The sequence below is a fragment of the Anastrepha obliqua genome, chromosome 4 (assembly GCF_027943255.1).
Source record: "Anastrepha obliqua isolate idAnaObli1 chromosome 4, idAnaObli1_1.0, whole genome shotgun sequence".
Classification (NCBI taxonomy): Eukaryota; Metazoa; Arthropoda; class Insecta; order Diptera; family Tephritidae; genus Anastrepha; species Anastrepha obliqua.
In genome coordinates this window covers 49,894,210-49,918,891 of record NC_072895.1, presented here as the reverse complement: position 1 = coordinate 49,918,891, position 24,682 = coordinate 49,894,210, and the positions used below count along the sequence as shown (strand labels likewise).

At 36.5% G+C, this 24,682-nt stretch overlaps 2 pseudogenes; both read right to left on the bottom strand.

Annotated features, from left to right (window-relative positions):
* Positions 1 to 5,566: 5,566 nt before the first annotated feature.
* Positions 5,567 to 5,753, bottom strand: LOC129246564 (U2 spliceosomal RNA; annotated as a pseudogene).
* Positions 5,754 to 6,341: 588 nt separating this feature from the next.
* Positions 6,342 to 6,528, bottom strand: LOC129246562 (U2 spliceosomal RNA; annotated as a pseudogene).
* Positions 6,529 to 24,682: the final 18,154 nt, after the last annotated feature.

Sequence of the window (24,682 nt, the reverse complement as noted above, 5' to 3'; positions counted from 1 at the left end):
TTTGACGTCGATGACAAGTCCCGCAGCGAAAGGCCTTCTTAATTCGATGAATAGCGTCTACAATCACTTTTGACGTAGAACGGTCGCCAAACCAGGTGTAAATTGGTAGAAAAATGAACTGCGATCATAAAACGATTCTCAATCACCTTCATTGAATGGGATTTACTCAAAAATTGGGAACCTGGGTACCTAACGAGGCAATGAAAAGAACAAAGAAAGTCGCTTTCAAATTGTTTCTCAGCATTTCGCTCGCTATCGAGCAACACGCATTCATAGACAGCGCTTTTTGTACGGAATTAGCACGGGAGATGAAAAATGGTGTCTATGCATCAATATGGGTTTGGTGGAGCTGGGAAGGCATGGTGCACTGGGAATTGCTCGAAAAGAATGCCACGGTCAACAAAAAGCTCTACATTGCCCAGCTGCAGCGAATGAACAAGGCTATTCGAATGAAAAGACCTGATCGACATGGTCAAACCATACTCCTTCACGACAACGCCAGACCCATGTTTCACAAGTCGGCAAAGTCGCACTCCAAGAGCTCGAATGGCAGGTCCTTCAGCATCCGCCGTACTCTCCGGATTTTGCCTCAAACTTTTCCCAAAGTTTGAAAATGTAAATTGCAGGCCATGTCAACTACAAAAGACATCTTTGGTGTTATAGCTTTATATAAAAAAGTTTTTTTCCTTTATTTATTCGAATCTGCTTAATAACATTTAATAATATTTATAATTAAAAGTAAGATATTCTACGAGACATGCATGGAAATCAGCCAGAAGTGCAACCATTCCTCAACTTTTTGCTTTTAGCACACGAAATCTATTGTTGACTTCCTCTTCAGACTGTTAAGGGAGATGAGATTGGTGTTAATTTCTGTAATTAGTGGGTTTGGGTGCGATTGAAGTTTTATATTGTGTGCTGGGGCATGCTTTTTGATTTCTTCTGCTATTGTGGGCACTTTGAAATCAAGGTGAATTTTGGCATGACATTTGTGATGTAGTGTGGTTCATTTCCATGCATTCTGAGAATCTTCGTTGTTTGGGTTAGCTATGGTGGCTCAGAGTTGTATGTCATATGCCCACACTGATTTCAGGATAGCTGAGTACAGTGAATGCTTGTTCTTGAGGGAAACGTTGGAATAGCGATTTGACAGCCAATAAAGAGTTTTGAGATTGGGTTAAGTACCTTGGGTTAAGTAACAATGTCGGTTTTCATATAAACTTGCAGTCTACAGGCATTCCGATACATTTTGCCACATCCCTTTGGGATTATGTTATTCAGTTTAAGGGATTGACAATTATTTCGCTTGGGTATAAAGGTAACTTGAACAGATTTTGTCTCAGTGGATTTTATTTTCCAATTTTTGAGCTATTGAGGTATTTCATCAAGTCCTTTTTTGGAATTTGAGAGAAGTCACATCAGGAGGGAAGTCAACTGCGAGTAAAGCGGTATCATCTGCAGAAGTTCCGATGATAGTTTCGTCTAAAAACTGTAAATATTTTTTTTTAATTAATAAAATAAAAATATTTATTAGTTGTGTTTTATTTTAGTTTCATTTTTTGAACACCTGTAAAGAGAAGTTGAAAGAAGAATGTAAATAATATTGATCTCTAAGCATTTTATACCAATTTACGGTATAGTGCATTTTCACATTAGATTCCAATACAATTTTCAAAGCGTTGGCAAAAGAGAAAAAATTCAAAAAGAAAAAATACGCGTCGCATGTTATTTGGTTATAAAAGAAGTTTGATTATTTAAAAAGTGGTTTCGTGAAAAAAATTTTTTTGGGTCAGCCTAAAATATAGGATCGTTAAGCTGAATCTGGTATTTTAAATTCAGAAGTAATACAAACGGATGTGTACTCAAAAATGTGTGTATTATTTCTTAAAAAAAAAAAAGAAGACTTCACTGGTATTAAGCACGAAACCTCCAAAAGTACACACAACTCTCGTTAGAACAAAATTGTGTCTCGCATTCAGTTTGTTTTCACTGTTCCAATGTAAGTAGTAGTTGGCTGATTTCTTTTGTTTTCTTCTATTCCATTCTCTGCTTGCATTGTGTGGTACCTGCATGTTTTCTTTTCATTTCGTTGATTGTTGTGCCCATTGTGCATCTTGCTTAGATTGGCTCGCTTGTGCTGCATATTGGTAGGTACTATCTGAATACAAAGCCGTAGCAGGTTTCGTTCATTAAACACAAAAATGTGTAAATGGCATTGAATTTTTTCATCACTTCCAGTCTAATATTCTTGAAGGTCAACTTTTAAACCATATTTATATTTTGAATAGTTGAAATAATTTCTTGTTTCCGGAAGCAGTATTAAGCAACCACATGTTGAAGTCATATAGTCGTGTAGCGGATATATAGAGAATTGAATAAAAAAATTTCAATGTGCGAATTAGGATGTGCTATTGACGTTTTGCATGAAAATTACAGGGTTTGACTAAAAAGTAATGAGCCTTCCCGCGCGGAGCGTCTGCCAAGCGATCAACCGAATCGGCTGGTGGGGGAAAATGATCGTTGGACCTTCCCCTTCCACTAGAAACCGGTCCCAGTTCGCTGGCAATAGCAGTGCAGTCAACATCGCTCCGCGGGTGAAAGCTGTTACTCGATCAAATTTTGCGTAATGCTAAACAAAACGAGTACCAAAACCATTTGGCTACTCAAGGAGGCTCACGAGGACCGATCTCTGTCCAGTGCCCAGGTAAAACGGTGGCACAAGTCGTTCAAGGAAGGCCGGGAGGACGTATAGAACCATGCTGATCATCTTTTTCGACTCTCGAGGTATCATCCACAAGGAGTTTGTACCTCCAGGAAGCACTGTAAACGCGGCATTTTACAAAGAAGTGCTCCTTCGGCTGAAAAATCGCGTCGCCCAGACCTCGTCAACAATTGGACCATTCATCACGACAATGCGCCGGCGCACATTGCCTTCCTCTGCACCTCTACATTGGCTAAGATGGGGGTTTCGGTGCTTCCCCACCCTCCCTACAGCCCAGACCTGTCCCCTCCGGACTTCTTCTTGTTCACGCGCCTGAAAAGAAAGCTGAAGTGGAGGCGTTTCGACTCCATCGAGGCGACCCAAAAAACTGTGACAGCCGAATTGAACGTGATTCCGGCGGATGAGTTTAAAAAATGTTTCCTGCAGTGAAAGGACCGCTACCACCGGTGTATTGACGCTCAAGGTTTCTATTTTGAAGAATATTCGTTGTATAAGCCAAAAGGTTTAATAAAACTGCTTAAAAAAAAATAAGGCTCATTACTTTTCAATCAAACCCTGTATATGCGAAAGTCAAAAATGCTACGGAAAAAGTGGAAACAAACGAATGTATAAGTAAACTCTCTAAACTGACACAAAATTTCAGAATTTACTCAACTTTTGTAAAAGAAATTTTCTTATATTAGGCGTGAAGTGTGCGATGCTTATGACGGCTACAGTAAGGTTTTCTGTGGAGTTGGTTTTTGGTAGGCTCATGCGGTTATGTAGAGTAAAGGAAGCTAAAATGGATGAATGACGCAAATTAAAAGGAAAAGTTTAAAATGGATGTATAATTCACATAGCTTAATCGACCTGATACTTAAACACGGACAGAGAAATATATCCTTTAACTATATTTTCTAGGTCTAAGAAAAAAGCCATCGGCAGGCAATTGCAAACCTCCGAGTGTATTTCTGCCATGAAAGAGCTCCTCATAATAAATGTCTGCCATTCGGAGTAGGCTTAAAACTGTAGATTACTCCATTTGAGGAACAACAGCAAGACGTACGCCACAAATAGGAGGAGAAGCTCGGCCAACCACCCAAAAAAATAACATGTCATGGTACTAAATATTTCGGAAAATTGGTTTATTTGCAGGCCTGAGTATAATAAGTAAACTGAAAAAAAATTTAATTTTGCGGCTTTTTGGGTGTTTGGCCTAGCACCTCCTCCTATTTGCGGCGTGGGTCTTGCTATTGTTCCACAAATGGAGTAATCTACAGTTTTAAGCCGACTCCGAACCGTAGACATTTTTTATGATTTACACTTGGAGGTTTGCCCAATCTTTAATTATTTCTGCTACTATGCAAAGTGGTAGCACTCGTAACTAGTTCAGAACTAGTTAGCTGGACTGCAGGAATTATACGTACAATACTCCATATACGACTGCAACGGTTGGAAGTATCCTTTACCCTTAATTTAATATAAGTACATATCATTAAAATAGAGCAAATATAAGCTAAAACAATGAGTTACAGCAGTTGCTGGAACAACTCCAAATACATTTATTTGAAAAGACATCATAGTAGTGTAACAGAAGTGAATCAAAAAGGAGATTGGCTTAGGTGATTCGGCCAGCATGTGTGCATGACGTATGTGCTACTATTTGTTTCAGGTTTGAATGGAAAAAATGTGATGTATGTGTTATCTTTTTCGCACTTTCCGTCGGCGCGTTGAAATTGTAGCAACTACTGACAGCCATCCTAGGCCCTATTAGTACGAATCGAAAGGGTATTTTCTCAATGCTGGTGAAAACGTGTGAAGAAAAAAAAAAATACCAGTCTAACGGTTAGACTTGATAGAAGTGAAACCTTCCGTAAAACAAACTGAGAGAGAATAAGACGAAAGCAGCATTAGGAGCGGGATAATTATAGGTTCATTATAATATTGCTATAAAGTTCATATTTTATTTTCTTCATTTTATCATTATTCATCCTCAATGTTTTCAATTTCAACAAATCGCACCCTAAATACAAAAGGGTCACAACTCAAAATACCAAGATTTTCAGGAGAGACGAAAAACGTTTTATGTAAAAATTATTGTAATATTTAAAGAAAATATTGTTCCATCATGAAAATATACAACATTGAAGAAGGTTCTACTATATTTTTCTCAATTTTATTTTATGTTTGCGAAAATAAAACAAAATTTTGATTTATGACTCTTTAACTGAAATTTTTTCGATTAAGTAGTGATATTTTCTTAAGTTGTGCCTTTTTAACTGATGAAATGTTTTAATTTTATAAGTTCCCTAACCTAATTGAACTCACTTTTCACAACTAAAGAGGCACAATGCAAAATAATATACCACGAAATTTATCACTTTTTACAGTTATAGAGGCAGAACTCAAAATAAAACTCTTTATGTGTAATAAAAGTAATCAGCTGTTCTTGAGCCCATTAACGCAACTAAAAATAATTCTCTTTAATTGATCGTGCAAAAGCAACACACTTGACATAAAAATAGACATAACTGTATTTTTCCAGTTAAAGAAGATAGTTATGTGAACGAAATATTTGCAGCAGTTAGAAATGTGTACTCTGAATTAATTTATGCAAAAAACTCAGTTTTGGAAAATTTTGAGTTGTGACCCTTTTGTATTTAGGGTGCGAAATGATACGAGTGGCTTATGATAGATAAAATATGATACAAATGCTTTGGTTTCGATGTTGTCAAAAAAAAAATACCCAAACGGACCGAAGAAACAGACTTACAAATTTCTTCCATTTTCGTCCACTTGTATTCATATAAAAATTTATGCCTCTTCCCACCAAAGCTAAATGTATTAGTACATTTTTTCTTGTATTTATTCAAGACTGAAATCCCGGCGGTAATGTAATACCGGGTCAACCCGTGGCAGAGAAGGAGCAAGCCGCCCCTAAAACACTCCGCCCATTTCCAAAAATTAGTTTAACATTTGTTGTCCTCCGATGGAGGATCTATCAGATGTTAAGCTGATAACCACACTACCTAGTCAATACATTTTAAATAATAAACCTAATAAACCTTTTGAGAATTACACGCTCACAAAAAAAAAATTAATGTACGAAATATTTATACCGATTCACTTAAACTGACTTTCAGTATCTAAACCAAAAATAGAAAAGCCAAAAAACTGTTTTCAATAAATAATCAGAAATGTCCTACAATGCAAATTTCAAAAAAAAAAAAATTTTATTTCTTGTGATTCGAACTAAGAATTTTGGATCGGAAGCTCACATTGCTAGCCGCTCGGCTATCGCGCCATACTGTCAGTGCTGGCCTAAAAGTTATTTAGTTCGTCGCTACGTTTATATGTTGTAATGCGTTTCACTTTTTCCCAAATCACTCCCAACGATTCTAAAGAAGTTTTCACTTCAAAAATTAATGTACGAAATATTTATACCGATTCACTTAAACTGACTTTCAGTATCTAAACCAAAAATAGAAAAGCCAAAAAACTGTTTTCAATAAATAATCAGAAATGTCCTACAATGTAAATTTCAAAAAAAAAAAATTCCATTTTCGTCTACATGTATTCACATAAAAATTTATGGCTCTTCCCACCAAAGCTAAATGTATTAGTATATTTTTTCTTGTATTTATTCAAAGCTGAAATCCCGGCGGTAATGCAATACCGGGTCAGCCCGTGGCAGAGAAGGAGCAAGCCGCCCCTAAAACACTCCGCCCATTTCCAAAAATTAGTTTAACATTTGTTGTCCTCCGATGGAGGATCTATCAGATGTTAAGCTGATAACCACACTACCTAGTCAATACATTTTAAATAATAAACCTAATAAACCCTTTTGAGAATTACACGCTCACAAAAATTATTTATATCAACATATAATATAACGCTTCGTAACTAAATAACTTTTAGGCCAACAACGACAGCATGGCGCGGTAGCCGAGCGACTAGCAATGTGAGCTTCCGATCCAAAATCCTCGGTTCGAATCACAAGAAAAAATAAAAGTTATTTTTATTTAGTTCGTCGCTACTTTTATATCAACATATAATATAACGCTTCGTAGCCAAGTAGGTCGCTTTTTTCGTTTCACTTTTCCTCAAATCACTCCCAACGATTCTAAAGAAGTTTTCACTTCAAAAACTATTTTATAAAGTGAGAAGTGTATGCCATCATCGCATACCATCGACTCTCAATAACTACGAAAAATTGATTTGCTGTCGCTGGTGCATCAAACAGCAACCGAAGAGAAAGGCGTTGTTATATTTCAGCAGCTATCAAAGATACCAAAAGCACAATTCTGTCAAAACATTCAGTAAGGCCTACCACTTCTTGTTTGCCGAACGTGTTGAAGTTATTAAAAATTTTATTGACATTTCGGCTCAGTTGTAAGTGCGCAATGTGATTGGCATCGTGAGGTCGGTGCCATTATGACTTCAGTTCCAGGCAAAGTGCCACACTGTGGAAAGTTTGAGCGTGATTACATTCCTCTGCAGGCAGATGCTAGTAGAAAGTGAAGAAAGCTCGGCTGTTGCAGATGCCAGTATTGAAGAGTACCTAGAAATTGGCAAATGGATCAGTGAGTGAACCGGATTTATATTGCGATTGTATACGGGCGGGTAACATTGCCGAATGGGTTGGTGCGTGACTGCCATTCGGAAGATGTAGGCTCAAATCTCTGTGAAACGCCGAATAAAAACTTGTTTCTAATAGCGGTCGGTCCTCGGCGGACAATGGCAAACCTCTGAGTGTATTTCTCTCATAAAAAGCTCCTCTTAAAACTATCTGCCGTTCTGAGTCGGCTTAACCTACAGTTGCCCAATTATTTATTTATTTATAAAGTCTATAAGCAACAAATTCTTACTAAAGAAAATTTAATAAGATTATAATCAAGATTTCAGAAGGTTAATGAAATCATTATTAAAAAAGAAAAACCAAGTTGGATGAGAATTGAAATCTGGTTGAACTCAGGCATAATTTATTTTGTTACTCCCATAAAAAGGAAATGTGAATTTCGAAGTTATCCTCTTGGAATCTTAATGCTAATTTTTTCAAAAAAGGAAGCACATTCAAACTCTCAATTTATAATGCCCCATACAAAAGTTGAAAAGAGAACAGGTCTTCTACTTTCTAGAGGTTTAAGATTTAAAATGGAAATAGATGGAAATCATAAAGACCGCAAAGTATACTTAAGAAACATCTTTTGAATTTTGACTCAATCCTCCTTGTCTCCCAGTTCAAGTCAGTGCACGAAAGACTCTCCATACTCCGGATAAAAGTTAGACTATACAACCTGTAAATGCACGCCCCGACGAACGAGAAGGACGGTGAGTTCAAAGAACGCTTCTACGAAAGACTAGAAGAAGTTTAGGACCACTGCTTCGCCACGATATCAAAATCGTACTTGACGATTTTAATGCTAGAGTGGGCAAGGAAGATGTCTTTGGCTCAACCATCGGAAAATTTAGCCTCTGGGAAATTTAGCCATGGTAGTAAGTAGCACCAGATTCCAGCATCGAGACATCCACAAAGAAACGTGGCTATCCCCAGATCAATTAACGAGTCCGCAGGTTGACCATATTATGATAGACGCACTGCTCCAGTGTGCTAGTCGTACGCACAATCCGGGGAACCAACATCGACTTCGATCATTACCTTGTCGCAACCAAGTTTCACACATGCCTATGTGAAGTAAGAAAGGCGTGCCAAGCGTTGCGTCCACAAGAGATAGCTAGAAACTTCGCAGCTTAACTCGCAGACCAAAGGTTTTAAGACCGGAACCAGCTCCTGCAAAAACAAAAAACAACGATATGGTGACGGATGACCAAGACACTCTTAGGTTATAGAGGAATCACCTCCCCAGTAGCTAAATAGTGGATGTAGCAGCGTAGATGGGAAATTAGACACCGATACCCCAGTCGCTGACGATGGAATCATCGTGCCTCCACCCGACCTAGATAAAGAGCGAACATCCATTAGGCGACTCAAAAACAACAAAGCCGCTGGAGCAGACGGACTTCCCGTCGAGCTATACAATGCTTGAGGTCCTTTGCAGGATATGGTCGAATGAGAGTATGCAAAGCAAATGGAACCTTAGTGTGGTGTGTCCAATACAGAAGAAGGGTGATCCTCCAATATGCCCAAATTACCGCGGGATAAGCCTGCTTAATATCGCATACAAGGTCATGTCGAGCGTATTTTGTGAGAGAATGAAGTCCATCATCAACGAACTGATTGGGCTCTATCAGTGCGGTTTCAGACCTGGTAAATGCACCATAGACCAGATTTTCACAATTCGTGAAATCCTGGAAAAAACCACGAAAAACAACTCGACCGGCTCTTCGTTATTTTCAAAGCCGCCTTTGATAGTACAGATAGAAATCACATCTAGGACGCTATGTCTGAGTTTGGTATCTCTGCAAAACTAATACGGCTGTGTAAGGTGACGTTACGCGCTACCACAAGCGCCGTCAGAATTGGAAGTAATCTCTCCGAGTTGTTCGATACCAAGGGAGGTTTCGAACAAGGCGATTCTCTATCTTGTGACTTTCTAAACCTCTTGACGGAAAAAATCTTTCGCGCTGCCGAACTGAGCCGCACTGGTACTATCTAGCATATGCCAATGACATCGACGAAACCAACCATGAGAGTAAAACAAAGTACCTGCTGCCAACAAACAGGGAGTCTTCGCGTCTGGGACAATATGTCAGTGGTGACAACCAACAATTTGAAGTTGTGATGGACTTTGTCTACCTTGGGACCAGTATTAATAACAGAAATGACGTTAGCCTGCAGAAGAAACGGAGAATAATTTTTGCTAACAGGTGTTGCTTTGGGCTCACTAGGCCACTGAAAAGTAGAGCTCTCTCTCAAAGGATTAAATAGACACTGTCGTAAACGCTCATGATTCCCTTCCTAATATATGGCGCAGAAGCATGGACGATATCAACAGCGGATGAACAAGTTTAGAGATCCTTCGAGAAAAAAAATTCTATGTAATATCTTTGACCCCTCCACGTTAGTGAGAGGTACCGCGTACGGTGGAAAAGCGGGCTGTATGAGCTATTAAGAGACATGGACATAGTTAAGCATGTAAAAATACAGCGGCTACGCTGGCTTGGCCCTGCCACCCGTATGAAAGAAGACGCTCCTTCAAGGCGGATTTACCACACTGTACCTCAAAAATTAAGGCGTGGAAGAGGAAGAAAACATCTCCGTTGGAAAGAACAAGTGCTGGAGGACTTGTCTTCACTCGAGATTTCCAACTGGCACCAACGAGCGCAGGGCAGACCGCAGGACAACCGGCGCGCAATTTTCGATTCGGCCAAAACCGGCACGCGGTTGTAACGCCACATAAGTAAGTAAGTAAGTTGATTGAGAATTGATGATAAGGCCTACAAATAATAGAGGCAATTTTAATGTATATGGGTCCAGAAACTCCGAGCTATTCCGCCGGATGGATTCGATTTGTGGAAAAACATCAAGCCGCACGCCACAAATAGAAGGAGGAGCTTAGCCAAATACCCAAAAGGGGTCTTCTTTTAAACAAAATTATGCTGGTGTAAGAACAGAAGCCGGACAAACATAAATAACTGCACGACTTCGCTAGTTAGACTTATTCGAAATATTGGCCGGAGATTCAACTTTCGGCCAAAAAATTTTCATCTCTAACTTTTCTTTCAGCGGTTATATCAACAAGCAAAATTACCATTATTGGAGCAGACCCAATTTACGAATGCTTGATCAATTGTCAAAACATCTTGAAGTATTGATTGTTTTGTGAGATTTATGCCAAGACGACATTATCGAAGCTGATTTCTTCCGAATAGAGGAAAAAACTGCTTTACCGTCAACGTTCTCCGGCATGGAGCGATATTAGCTTATTTAAAGTTTTAATATTTTCCTAATTATTTCGAATATTGAACAACATATGCGAATTTATAACTTTGATGTTGTTATAACTGTACTGATTTCTTTTTATTGTAGTAATAATTCCTTATCTTTGTTCGAACCACACACTGCGTATGAGCAACATTATATTAGAGTTGCATAATATGCAACCCACTAGCAAAAGTGTGTAGGTACATCTGTGTTCATAATAATAGCAGCGCGATACACATAGTTCAAATTTCTGATTATTAATTTACCTTTTGGTTAGTTTTTTTTATCAAAATATAGTTTGCATTTACTACAACTAAAACCATATAAATAAAAGTTTCAAACTTTGCCCAAAATTTTAAAAACTATAACAAATATTTATAACAATATGAAACTTTTTAATCAGAATCCTTCCAACGATTTCGACTATGCATTTTTATAGCTTATTGTATTCTGAAGTTAAGAAGTTGTTTAAAAGTCACTTTGATTTTTCGCCAATTTTTTTTTGCTGGGGGACTTCTGAAATTCTATTTTTAAAATTTCAAAAAATAATAAAAGAAAATAATAAAAATGTTAATAGTAATATATGAATAGTCAAAACTCTCTTATATGTCACACTGCTATTCCTATGTGCATAAGTGTATGCTTGGGTGAAAGTTTAGAAAAAAAGTTTGTTCTAAAGATTATGAAATAAGCCACAGAGCGTAAGTGAAAAGTCTAAAAAGCAGACTTCAAAAGATTTCTTGATATTTTTACAACAACTTACTCACTTTTTAGTGCTTCAGAGTTTATGTGAAAGTTAGAGCTAGTGTACAGCGTACAGCATGCAACTTGTTGTTTGGCCAGCAGAAGCTTGTCGACTTGGACTTGCATGCATGCCAGCGAAAGAAGAAGAGCATAAAAGGAACAAAAATGAAAAAACGAAACATGTAACAGCAGCTGTCGTGGAAGTCACAAAAATATTACTTGTAAATATATGAACGTTTTTATGTACATATGTAATATATATGTGCCGGAGTGTATCACGCAATAACACACACACAAACATATTAGTGTGTTTTTGTATATTACATCATGAAAACAATCACAGTTGCGTGTATGCCCAGTAATTGTTTTATTTTTACTGTTATATGGATGTGTAAGTGCGGCAGGTTGCATACTTTAATGGAAGTCCGTTTCATATATTGCTGCTCAAATACTTGTGTACTCACATGTGTGAACGTAATGGTCATATTTTTGATAGCCAAGCGTTGCCACTCATAAAACTGAAATTCATGTTTTATTGACAAAATGTGACAGGAATTTTGCTGTTGATGACAATAAGAAAAAAACGGAGAATCTTAGAAGTTATGTAAGCTGTTATTGAATTGTTGCTGGCAGCTATTCGATATTGCTTCACATCAGCTAAATTGAGGGTTTTTGTCTTGACGTTTCTATAGGAATTCTACTCGGATAAAGTTATACTCCTTTCTTTGTTAAGTATTTATTGTTTTGTGTGACAACGAATTGAACAACGCCTTTGCTTGTCAATTAGTATGTGACAAAGTATCTGCATTCTAAACATACAAGTATTCCTATCAAATGTGGTACGTAACTGCATACACGATTTTACATCTTTCACTTTACGTTACTGTTTTAGCTTTAAAAAGTGGATGGACTTCATCAGCAGTGCGAGGCAATTAAAACGTTCGCAAGTGGTCACTCCTGACATATATTGGAGCAGAAGTGCGGCCAAACAACTAACAATTAATGTAAGCACCAATTGATGCCAAAATTAATCATCTAAGTGTTTTCTATAACTTGTTTGTGTACTACAGCTATCTTGTTCACAAGTGTTAAATATGATTAAACGTACGACGCCACTTACAAAAATTATAAATCTTCGGATATGGTGATTAATTGGGTGCCACCTTGTATCTGATGTTTTTTTTAAATATACGAGTATGAGAGCAATCGATATCGATAACTGCTGTTTGACAGCTGAGAATGGCAAACTGTGTTGGTATTTCTGTTCAGTAAGGTTTGGCCGCCCCAATGCTTCCAAATTATGGAAATTTACTTTGAAAATAATACCAATCTGTTAGCGAAGTTTACAAAGACTGGCGGCATCATCGATCCTTATTTCTTGTGAAAAGAAGAAGTAACTACCGTTACGGTGACCGAAGGGTGCTATCGAGCCCCGTTGACTGAATTTTTGTTTCCAAAAATTAATTAGCTCAACATCGACGATATTTAGCTCCAACAAGACAAGGCGCAACTTGTAATACAACGCAATTATCAATCAATTTATTCCAATATTCAAACCACCGTTGATGCCATACGGCCAGATTTATTACAAAAAGTAATCAAAGGCGGCTACTGTACCATTCGGAATTCACAGAGAGAACGTCGGTTCGAATCGCGGTGATACACTAAAATTAAAAAAAAAAAAACATTGTTCTAATAGCGATTGCCCCTCGGCAGGCAATGGCAAACCTCGGAGTGTATTTCTGTCATGAAAAAGCTCCTCATAAGAATATTTGCCGTTCGGAGTCGGCTTGAAGCTGTTCCATTTGTGGAACAACATCAAGACGCATGCCGCAAATAGGAGGAGGAGCTCGGCCAAACACCCATAAAGGGTGTACGCGCCAATTATATATATATATATACATTTAGACTTAACTTGTTATGAAAACCAATTTGCGTATCCATAGTAATAAAAATAAATCTTTAGTTTCATAATTTTTAAATTGTTTCCCATATTAATAGCTTAAGCGCAATAACTTATGAATAGCCTTTAGCCTTTTTGTTTTCACTAAAATATTAGTCATCGTAATCTTATAACAAAATGTTTTCTATCAATTTTCTCTCATAAAGTTATTTGCGTTCGCAAAATACCACCGAAATAAAACATTTTTTCGCAAACAAAGACTTTTTATATACCGTTGAATCTTGCTTGGGCAATGCAAATCCTTTTATTTTCCAATCGCAATGGTTCTGCTGGCGTGAGTGGGCTCTTAAGGCGAAGGGTAACCACCGTCACCTAGGGCTCTTAAATAAATAAAATTGCCTATTATCTGAACGTGAATGCATAAAAAACCTTTAGAGTTGATCATACAAATTGAATTCAAATTAAAGATTGCTCCTCCCTGACTACATCAATGTAATTGTATTTCGATTACAAGATCCCTAGAACCTTAGTCCTGCTAAGCTCGTGAAAATTTCTAAAGCAGCGCTCTTATATACGACTTTGTATTTCAACAAATTTTCATAGAAACTTCATACTTTTTAATCAAAATATTAACTAGAGTTTATGGTATGCAGCTTAATGGTGGTGGAAGTGTTGTCTGAGTGATGCAGCCTATAACTAATTAGCACGAAAGATGCCATTTTGATACGCCACTTGTAGAACCACTGATTTTTATTAGTCGAGCCATCTTGTTTTGATAAATGTGCCTATGTCGTTTATTTTTTTTTCTGCAATTTCTTTTTAGTAAAAAATCGAGAATTTTCCTAGTACGAGGGGTGCCTTTTATATGTCGGTATTAGAGAACAAAAATAAATTTTAATCATCGAAAATCACTTTACTGTTTGTCAAAATATTCTCCATGAAGATCTAAACACTTTTGCATGCGTTTGAACCAATTATCGGAACACTTTTGCCACTCTGAATGAGGTACCTCCAAAACATGCATTCTGAATTTGTTGGATTTGGCTCATCTTGAAACACCCATACAGTCGACTGCTGTTTACTTTCGGGCTCATACGCGTAAATCCATGATTCATCACTTGTCACGATGTCATAGACGTATTTCGGAGCCCCGCGATCGTATTTTTTGAGCATTTCATTCGACCAATCGACACGAGCCTTTTTTGAACGATTGACAAATTGTGTGGGATCCAACGCGAACAAATTTTTTTGACAGTCAAATGCTTATGCAATATTGAATGTATGCTGGTCCCACTAATGCCCAGGATTGTCTCAATCTCACGATAGGTCACATGACGATCTTGCAATATTAGTTCGCGCACAGCATCAATGGTTTTCGGAACAACAACTGATTTTGGACGACCTTCACGAAATTCGTCTTGAAGTGAACTACGACCACGATTGAATTCACCATACCATCGATAAACACTGGTCCTTGATGGAGCTTCATCGCCAAAAAATGAATTAAGTTCATCCATCCAATGTTGCTGAGTTAATCCACGTCGAAAGTTGTAAAAAATAATCGCACGAAAATGTTCACGATTTAATTCCATTTTTGTACCGAGATGAATCTTTTAAGTTACTGTAAACAACACAAATAGCGCTGGTATTTCAAAACATTCTGAGTACGTAAAAGCCGAAAAATGTCAAACTTTGCGATACAGCTACACTTCGAATTCAGGATTTAATGAGCTATGCTACTAGCTGCGCAAAGTTTTGTGAAAAATTCTGATTAAAAAGTTTGAAATTTTGATGATAATTTTGAAGCTTTTATAAATTTTTTAATATGAAGTTTTCTAGTTTGGTTTACGAGACAATTTTTCCTTAATGAACTAAATTTTTATAAAATATTAAAGCCTTGAGGACTCACAGGTGTCTGAAATCAAAAAGACAAAAAGTTTCTTGTTGAATGTCTTTATTCTGTGAACTGTGAATTGAGTTTTAAAACACGGCGGATATTCAAAAATTAAGAACTGTTTTTGACCCTTTTTTTGACTTCAAAGGTCCGAAAAAAATATTAAAATTTTTTTTTCGAATAATCGTAGTTCATACGATAACGACATCAAGTCTACGTCATTTAAATTTTATTTCTTCAAAATCGGTTTAGTAGAACCGGTTATGAATGTGCCCATTGTCCATGTGAAAACCATTTCTTGAAGGTTGGAAACATTTTGAACGAACCTCGTATTACTAAAAATTTTTTTTATTTTTTAATAATAGACCCAAAAATAAAATACTCAAAACAAGAGTAAAAAATACTTTTTCGTTTCCGTTATACACGCTTTTAAATAAACACCCCGAAAACACCATTTAAAATGTGGCGAGAGCATTAATGAAAATTAAAAAAACAAAAGTAAAATAATAAAAAACTGTGTACGGAATAGTTCGGCGGAATTCTTTGCAATGCACTGGCAAAAGAGAAAAAAGTACGGCACATGTTCCAATGATCCACAAATGTGTAGATTTGTCACATTTTGAGGTGCTGAAGGCATAGCATGAACACCGGTCCCGTTCCCTTGTGAAGCAGTTATACGCTACTTTTTTGCTTCTGCCTGATTTTTTAACTATAAATAGAAATCTTTCCTTTCTCCTTTTAAAAAATGTAAGTGAAATACTTGCAACAATATTTGTAATGATTTGCTCAAGAAAACTCACAAAAAAAATAATAAAATCATCACAATGCACAGCTGTGAGCACAAAGAAATTGTCCTGAAAGTGTGGTATACAAAAAAAAAGGTCGCCCTTTCTTCTACGTTATGCATGTATTTGAGGTATTTGAGTAGTTCTTTACAGAATACATTCATTTACGTTTTATGGTCAGCAATTTGATCAGTTGTCCGACAGTTGCATTTAACACAGAAGAGACAAGAGGTGCGCAATTTTGATAAACGTTCGATTGTTTGAAATATTGGAATCGAGCGGCATTCATTTCCATACATGTGAAACTCAATAGCTTTGGGTCTCCATTCTGGTATGATAAAGCATACACATGCATAAGCACAAGCACATACCTACATTTAGTACGCTGTTGGAATATAAAAGGGTAAGCCTCTTATTTGTGCATAGAGAGTGAAGCACAGCAAAACTGGCACAAAAGGTACTGTGAGTGCATGCAAAATTGAAGAATGCGTCCATTCAGAAATTCTATTTGCTTTATTGCGCATGAACTCATTAGCGTTAGCTGTAAGTGTGGAGCGGTGAAAAAATCAGAGTCTGAAGCTGAGTTAAGGCGCCGGAAAAAGCGTGGTATTGAGACTTCAAAAAAGTGTTGATCATTCAGAAAACTGTACGTTAACTTTAAGATGACCATTTTCATTAGATCTGGTTAAATACTATGTCCGTATTAATCGTAGTTGCAAGCAACACTTGAACTGGTTTTCTTTTTCTATTCTCAATATAATTGTACGTCTACAAATAGCATGAATGGCATTGATTATGGAGTAAAATATATACTACCATGAGATAATGTATTCACAATCAATAACCGCATATGTGGATTTAAGAATTTCAGTTATTCATATATAATATATGCCAACGTATTTCAACAACACAGCTCTATATCAGCGTGAAACCTCTAACCCTCTCAAATATGATATAAAAAAGAAGATTCTAGATAAAAACCTATTGCCTTGATATAGTTATATATGAATTAGGGTGGTTCAAATAAAAGTTCCTGATTGCATTAAACAGTTGCAAAATTTTTTGTTTGTATAAAAAATCAGACACCTATTTTTAATTATTTCAAATTAATATTTGCCTTTGCCGCCAACGCTTTGAGAATCACTATTGAATTCCCATGGGAATAATTACGTTTTAACTAAATTTAGTATAAAATAGTTGCTGGCCGTTAGCATTTAATCTCCTTTCTTAAGAGGTAAGCGGTAGTCAGCGGCCAGAAAAAATTATGATTTTCAATCATTTTATTTTTTGCTAGTCAGTTGCCTTATTTTACAAAAATAAAAACATAGCATTAATACATTATGCTTCGACTTGACTTTAGCAAAATTTCAAAAAAAAAACAAAAATAAATTAAAAAGCTATCTTGGTTTGTGTGGAGCCCGTTTCTGTAGAAGTCCCTTGCGGTGATCATCACAAGTCGTTGGAGATTCATCTAAAATCAATCGGAGCTGAAAAATCGAAGCTGTTTTTCAATATTGGCGGCCGCAGGAAATATTTTTCAGATTTTCGAGTAAAAAATTAATTGTCCTTCGATCAGGCACAAGTTTTTTATGTTTTTCAATATAAATTTTATTGAAATCTTTCAAGCGGTTTTTAAGTTACAGTGATCCCCAGTTCGAAAAACATATGATAGGTATTTGAGAGCTCATCTAGGGACATGCACGACTCATCATTACTATAGTAATACTCTTGTTTATTGTAGTACTTAATATTATTAATTGGAAATAAATAAACAAATATAACCAAAGAAATACACATATGGAATGGCGCAAAGTGTTGGTGGGAAGAGAGAGAATAGCTGATTAGCATCTGCACAACTGCTCAGACAGCTACGCAGGTGAATCGCTCGCTCACCTGCGAAAAAATAAATACTCACTCCTGAACAAGAGCGCGCTGAAAAGCACCAATGCGAGCATTAAACTCCAGGCATAAAAAAAGCCACACGCAACAGCAAAAGGGAGAGGAAATTGCAAGCGACAAAGCGAGAATCAGACGGGGAGCCGCTACGTGTGATGGGAGAAAAAACAAAAGAGCTCATTTCTATGATGGAAGTGCAGAGGCATATCAACACTCCAATGAAAGACTTGGTGAGTGCAATAGAGAGACAGTATCAGAAAGCACTAGACATGCACAGCATATCTAGGCCACTCACTGTGCACACCAATCAAAACACACAAACCAATACAATGGAAAACGATCGCAAAAAACAAGCAAAGAGAGCCCGCATGGCTGCCAATGGCGGGTGGGATGCGCCCAATTCGCCGCAGCAAATAGCAAAGTGCATCCGTTTAGAATCGCCGAGAGTACCAATAGAGGTTAGGCCCAAAGAGCAACAACACTGCCCCAACCAACCAAAAGAGGTGACTCACGAACACTCTCGGCCACAGCAGCAATATTTTCACGTGTACGCACGGTTTTTGGTCGGTTACGCGTTGGTTTGTCAATAAGCAACGCAGTTTCTCTTACTTTTTTCGCAAAGTAACGCACATACGCTTCATTTGCTGCTTTTCTTCTTCCCATTGCCGTATGTAATTTTCGTACACATTCTGCAACAATACCATGATTTTCAAAGTAATGTCGCAATATTTCCCAGCGTTCTTTGAGCGTATACACATTCTTCAAATAATACCTAGTTCAAATCCGTAACGATAGATGGCGGACCCTATATATGCCAACGTATTTCAACAACACGGCTCTATATCAGCGTGAAACCTCTAACGCTCTCAAATATTAAAAAAAAATTATATTGTAGATAAAAACCTATTGGCTTGATATAGTTAGCTTCTATATAATTTACAGATATATAAAGTGCTTCTTCTCAAAAGAATGATTTTGGACTTTGGCGGTTATTGATATATTATTCATGGATATAATGGTTTTCTAGAGATAAGATCTATAAATTTCTTATTAAGTGATTAAGTAGCAAGATTAAGACGTTGAGCACGGCGCAAACAAAAAATATTACTTACGGAATTGGATGCGAGGACAATGAGAAAATGGACTGACGCAGCGAGTAAATGAACAAGTTCCACTTCGGGAAGAAAAAATTGTTACTTTACGTCCGTAAAGTTCAGAAATATGGTTCTGGTTGCTATATTAATTATTTGGGTCTAAGAAACTAAAAAATGTAGGAAAACAGTTGTTACATTTTGTTACATGTCTTAATACCAGCCTCATTTTTGCTTGGAATGCTTCAATTAAGCTCATAGAAAGTATATTTGACCACATTTATTCAGCTTATATTTATCGTTTAATACTGTCGGTTCCATGAAAGGTGTAACGACCGTCCCCAGGGACTGAAGTGGGCAACGGGGAGAGTTGAACACCGGTCCCCGGGGTCGCACTCGATGTGTTACCTGCACCGTGTGCAATAAATAACTATATCACTAGGGGTCATAGACAAATTTTCACTGTTTTTGTTTCGTTTTACTGTTTTTGTTTTATGCATTTTCTTCATATTATGAATACTTGAAATTCCTTTCATATGGGAGAAATACCCAGAGCCTATGCTATTTCGTTTTTCTTGCTGTTTTGTCGAAGCGTAAAAGATATAGTTGAATTTTTCTTTAATGAAATAAAATATAAAGTGGGTCAAATTTCTTAATGTCATAAAGTGATCATAAGTACTTAAGACCTGTTTTTGAGAATTTGGCCTTTGAAAGTAGGAAGTTCCTTAAAAAATTTAACTGATGAGAAAATGAAAGACTGCGTAGGCAGCATTGCTATATGTACAAGTATAAAGCCTACTATTTTACGTGTATATGCAATTTTTCTTGAATTAAAAAAAGAAATATTTTTGTCGAACTATTTTACAAGATGAAGCTCAAAATAAACAAGACTGGCATCATAAAATGTTTTTGATGACGCCACATTTTTAATGAGTTAGTGCGTTGGAAGTTACATCTCTAGCTGACTACCCGTGAAAGCTTGGAGACATCCTGTTCAGTGGAAGCGAAGTTACTATGTCTACAGGGACAACGGTACAAAAATGGGTTTCCAACAAAGAGCTAGTATCAAATTTTGTTTTAAAATCGGTAAAACGTTTACCGAAACCTTTGAATTGATGAAAGAAACGTATGACGATGACTATCTATCTCGTGCCAGAGTTCATGAGTAATTTGCACGTTTCAGAGATGGTTGTGAGGACATGTATTAAATATCAATGAATATACGGGCCGACGAATATCAGTAATAACCGAAAACTCTATTGAAATTGTTCGTAAATTTATCAAAAATTAACCGATATCATCATTGAAATTCATGGAATTCATGGAGTTGAACATTTCCAAAATATCGATTTATCGCATTTTAATTGATCATTTGGGCTTACGAAAGGTCTGTGCACGTTTCATTCCGCGCAACTTAATTGAGGACCAAAAAATGCACAGAATTCTACATTCGAAAGGCCTTATTAAAGAGGCCAGTAAATTCGAGAACTTCTTTTGAAACATTGTAACTGGTGATGAGATGTGATGTTTCCAACATGAACCTGAAACTAAGCGTCAAAATGCCCAATGGAAGACCCCAGACAAGCCACCACCCAAAAAATCGCGTTTGGAGAAGTCAGAAATCAAGTCGATGTTCATTTGTTTTTACGATTCCAAGGCAATTATCCAAAAGAAGTTCGTGAAAAAGGGCCAAACTGACAATGCAATTTCCCTTATTGGCGTTTTGAAGCGTTTGTTACATCACATTCGTCGAATTCCCCCTGAATATCACTAAGAAGGAACCTGGCGCTTATTGCATGAAAATGCACCATCTCATCGATCTACTCTTGTGACTGATTTTTTGACTAGAAATCGTATTTTAACCATCAATCGCTTACTGTATTAGCCTGATATGACTACCTGTGACTTCCACGCATTCGGAAAATTGCATTTTGCCATGAAAGGAAAAAGATTTACGTCCGTAGAGGCCACTCAAAAGGCTTGCGCCGACGTCCTGAAGGAGATTCCGGCCAATGTCCTGAAGCACTTGTTCGATAAGCTTTGAAATGCATCGAGGCCAGAGGGTACTACTTTGAATAAATAAACTCGAAGTTATCAGAACAAAGCTCCTATCGTTTCTAGTCTAGCTCAGTATTGTTTATTTTGGACTTCACTTTGTGTATTCGTCTATTTATACTTCCTACATTATCCAAAATCATTTGTTTGCGAATATTTTCAATATGTAGGCATGACACGTCACTTAAATTCCTTGTATTATACTTACATGAAGATAATAAACTATTCCATACAAAGTCAATGGAGAATTAAAGTAACAATGAGTTGTCATTTCATTGATGGACATTTTCAATTAAAATAATCTTAAGTAATCATTGAAGTAAACACTTAACTATCTTCCCGACGGCCACCTAGACGTATCTATACGCACTAATTTGTTTTCATATCTTATCTCCTTTCACATTTCAACAAACTGTCAAAATATTTTACTAGGATGTTTTCAAATTGATTAAGTGGAAGGGCAAGCCCTTCGCCTACCGCACGCAACAACACTTAAGTTACTTATTAAATAATCTTAAATTCATACTTCACTAACAAATAACTTTTGACCTGTCATTAAAAGAATATTCTAGAGTATTTGCACATACATATAAGAGGATAGTCGAGTATCTTTGTGAAAACTATTTCATGTGCACTAGCTTTCACTATTGTTGCTGTTCTTGCAGCTGCTAGCATGCTAATGGCAATTTCATGAGGCACACAGATGCCGCACCTACGTTGAATTTTCAGGTTGATTAAAAGGTCGAAAGTGTGTTGGAAAAGTTTACTGGCATAAGATTTCGTTTAGTATGTCAGTCAAATTGAGATGTATGAATGGCTGTTTGTGAGCTCCAGTTACCCATTTTTGCACTTATTTTCAACACAAATGGTAATGCTCATAAGTTTGTGCTCATAGGTATGTTTTTCAATCTAGTTTTGAAAGTACACCAAAAAAAAGACACATATACCTACATACTTGCACATATTTGCCTGTAATGTACGATTATGAATATGCCTGGCGATGCATGTGAATATTAATGATTTTCAAAACTTGACACAAGTTAAAGCTTTCATCAGGCTCCCCATGCTAACCACAGTGTTAATTGCTATCTCGGGCTACTGCGGTGTTTGGCTCGTTCCCTCGGCTATGGCGTCAAGCAATGTCATAATCAAGCTTTGATGCCTCAATTTGTGATGGCCACTGCTTAAGTATATAATCTGAATAAAATTGTTGCTAGCCACTCGTAAAATAGTTGTCATATATTTCTGAATGCATGATTTGTTGGATTGCGTACACACAAAACCGAAGCTCTTTCACCGTGGGGCGCTTAGATACATATTTATATGCATATGCATATACATAAGCTCGTATATAACACATACATATACACGTATATAACACATACATATACACGTAATATATATAACACATACATATACACGCATATATACTCACGCATATACACGTACACATGTACCCTGTCTTATGCTTGATTGTTTCCACATATTTATTTGAAAATGTTTGCTTTACTGTTGCTTTCGTTATTCTTCTTTTTGTTGTTGTTTTTCATTGTTTATTTTTGCTGTTATTTATGCAGACAATTTGGTGACTAGGCAAATTTATGCATGCGTTTGAGTAAATTTCTTCAAAGCTGACTGGGATGGTTTCCTGCATCGGCTATGAAATTGGCTTGGTTATTTTGCTCTTGATTCTTGGCTAACGGGTGTTAGCGGTAAACTTGCCACATGCCAGCTTGATTAATTTAACCTTTTGTTTATGTTGGCATCTATTTGTTCTCTCATAGGCTCTTTTCGTTTGTCAATTCCCCTGCACGTCTGTACTCTTGCTAAAAGGTTAATTTTCATAGCAAACATTTGTGTTAGGAAAATACATACAAGTCGACTATTAATATTCAAGCCGCTTCGAGAAACAACTAAGTGGAGTGGCTGTCGCGCCAACCTCATTGACAAGTGTGTGCTAAATTTATTTACTATGAAGAGGTAGAGAGATGTGTATACAGGTAGATGCATTGACAATATGATAGATAGATATACTTCTGAAAAGGTAGGTAAAATAATTCTATATCTCCTGAAATAAAGTCCCCAAATATACATATGTATAATAACTATGCACATAATGCTCCGATTTGCGCAGAACTTTTTGCACTTTGAAGCTAATCTCTCCTCGAAGGTTTCTTTTACTTAGATTGCATAAACTTGTAAAATAAACGTATCTGGAGGCCAAGGTTTGTTAAAAAATCTTGATATTAATTTTCAAACTGCAACAAATCGAAACTGATTTAACCGATTGTAGTACTGTTTTCCTCTACAAAACTTTAAAATCTTTGGGTGTTACTACTCGGTATTGATCAAATTTATCAATTGCTCAATATACTATTAAATTAAAAAGAAAAGAGTAGGAGGCAGTATGTCAGCTCCATTAAGCGACGTAAGGTGGAAAAGCAGGCAAAGTTTAAAAACTGCTGTTTTCTGAAATCTGATCTAAGCGATTTTATGTAAAGTTAACCAAGGGTATTTTTCTGGAAATTCATTTTTTTGCTGATTTGAATATAATAAGAAGTAAATTGAAAGAGAAAAAAATTAATAATTTTTAGGTTCTAGTAAAGTTGAAAATTTTGATGCAGAGTCTTTTAAAGTGAAATATTCTCGTTTCCTCTTAACATGCATATAATTTTTCTGACCTCTTTGGATAAAATAGCTATACTTCTTGTTGTGAAAAACGTTTTGTTATTTGTTAAAAATGCTTAAAAGGTACACAATTTATTTGTTATTTTTGGAAAGGAAACCACCCATTTTATTTATCATTATTAGTTGATACTATGTATACAATTTTCTTAGTGCGATGTCATTAACTTTTCGAGTTATATTAAAAAGACATGACAGAGAGACCAAATTATGGCTAGGTGAGCTTCAAGGTAGTAGTCTAGTAACTTATTTTGAAAATTTCAAATTTCGGTTTTTTACATATTTTGAAAGTGCGATATATTGGTAATATACTGTACAAATTTTAGACCGAAATTCGAAATATTGACGAAATTATAGCACATACACTACCCGCCAGAACGACAACCCCACTGCTTAATAAGCAATTTGTTTTTTTGTTTCAGATGACCACAAGTGACGAAATCACGCAGGCCAGCCAATCTACCTCTTTTTTTTGCCGCTTGCTGCTTGATACAAAAATAGTATCAAAACGTTAAAAAAAAATTTTTTTTTGTACACCTTCTGATACCTTTAATAACATATCAGAAATTAAATCGATTGAATTTTATTTTTCCTTCCAAAAAATGTCCCAAACATGGCCTCAAAAAACGTGTAAGTTACCAGACTACTACCTTAAGAAAGTCTGGTGCTTCTCTTGTACAAGGTGAGCAGACAACCAAAAATCAAGTGCTCTGTGGACCTATTAAGTTTGCTTAGTTTCTTCTTAACATCTTTCAGTAAGTAGATCTTTACATTGTCACTAAAGTGGCTCCAAAGAATCAACTTTCCTACTTGCACTTTTTCAGAATCTACTTTCCCACTTGCACTTTTTCAGGGACCCTTGTAGATATAAAAGGAAAACCAGAAAGGTTGGATTTATCTGAAATCATATATCTAGGACTTCTGCTACTCATACCAGTGAATCTATTCCTATTCATAGTTGGCTAAAATAGTTGAGGAAGATCTCACAACTGCTAGAACAATTATGCTACAAGACAGTTCAGCGAGTACTAGCTGAGTATTGA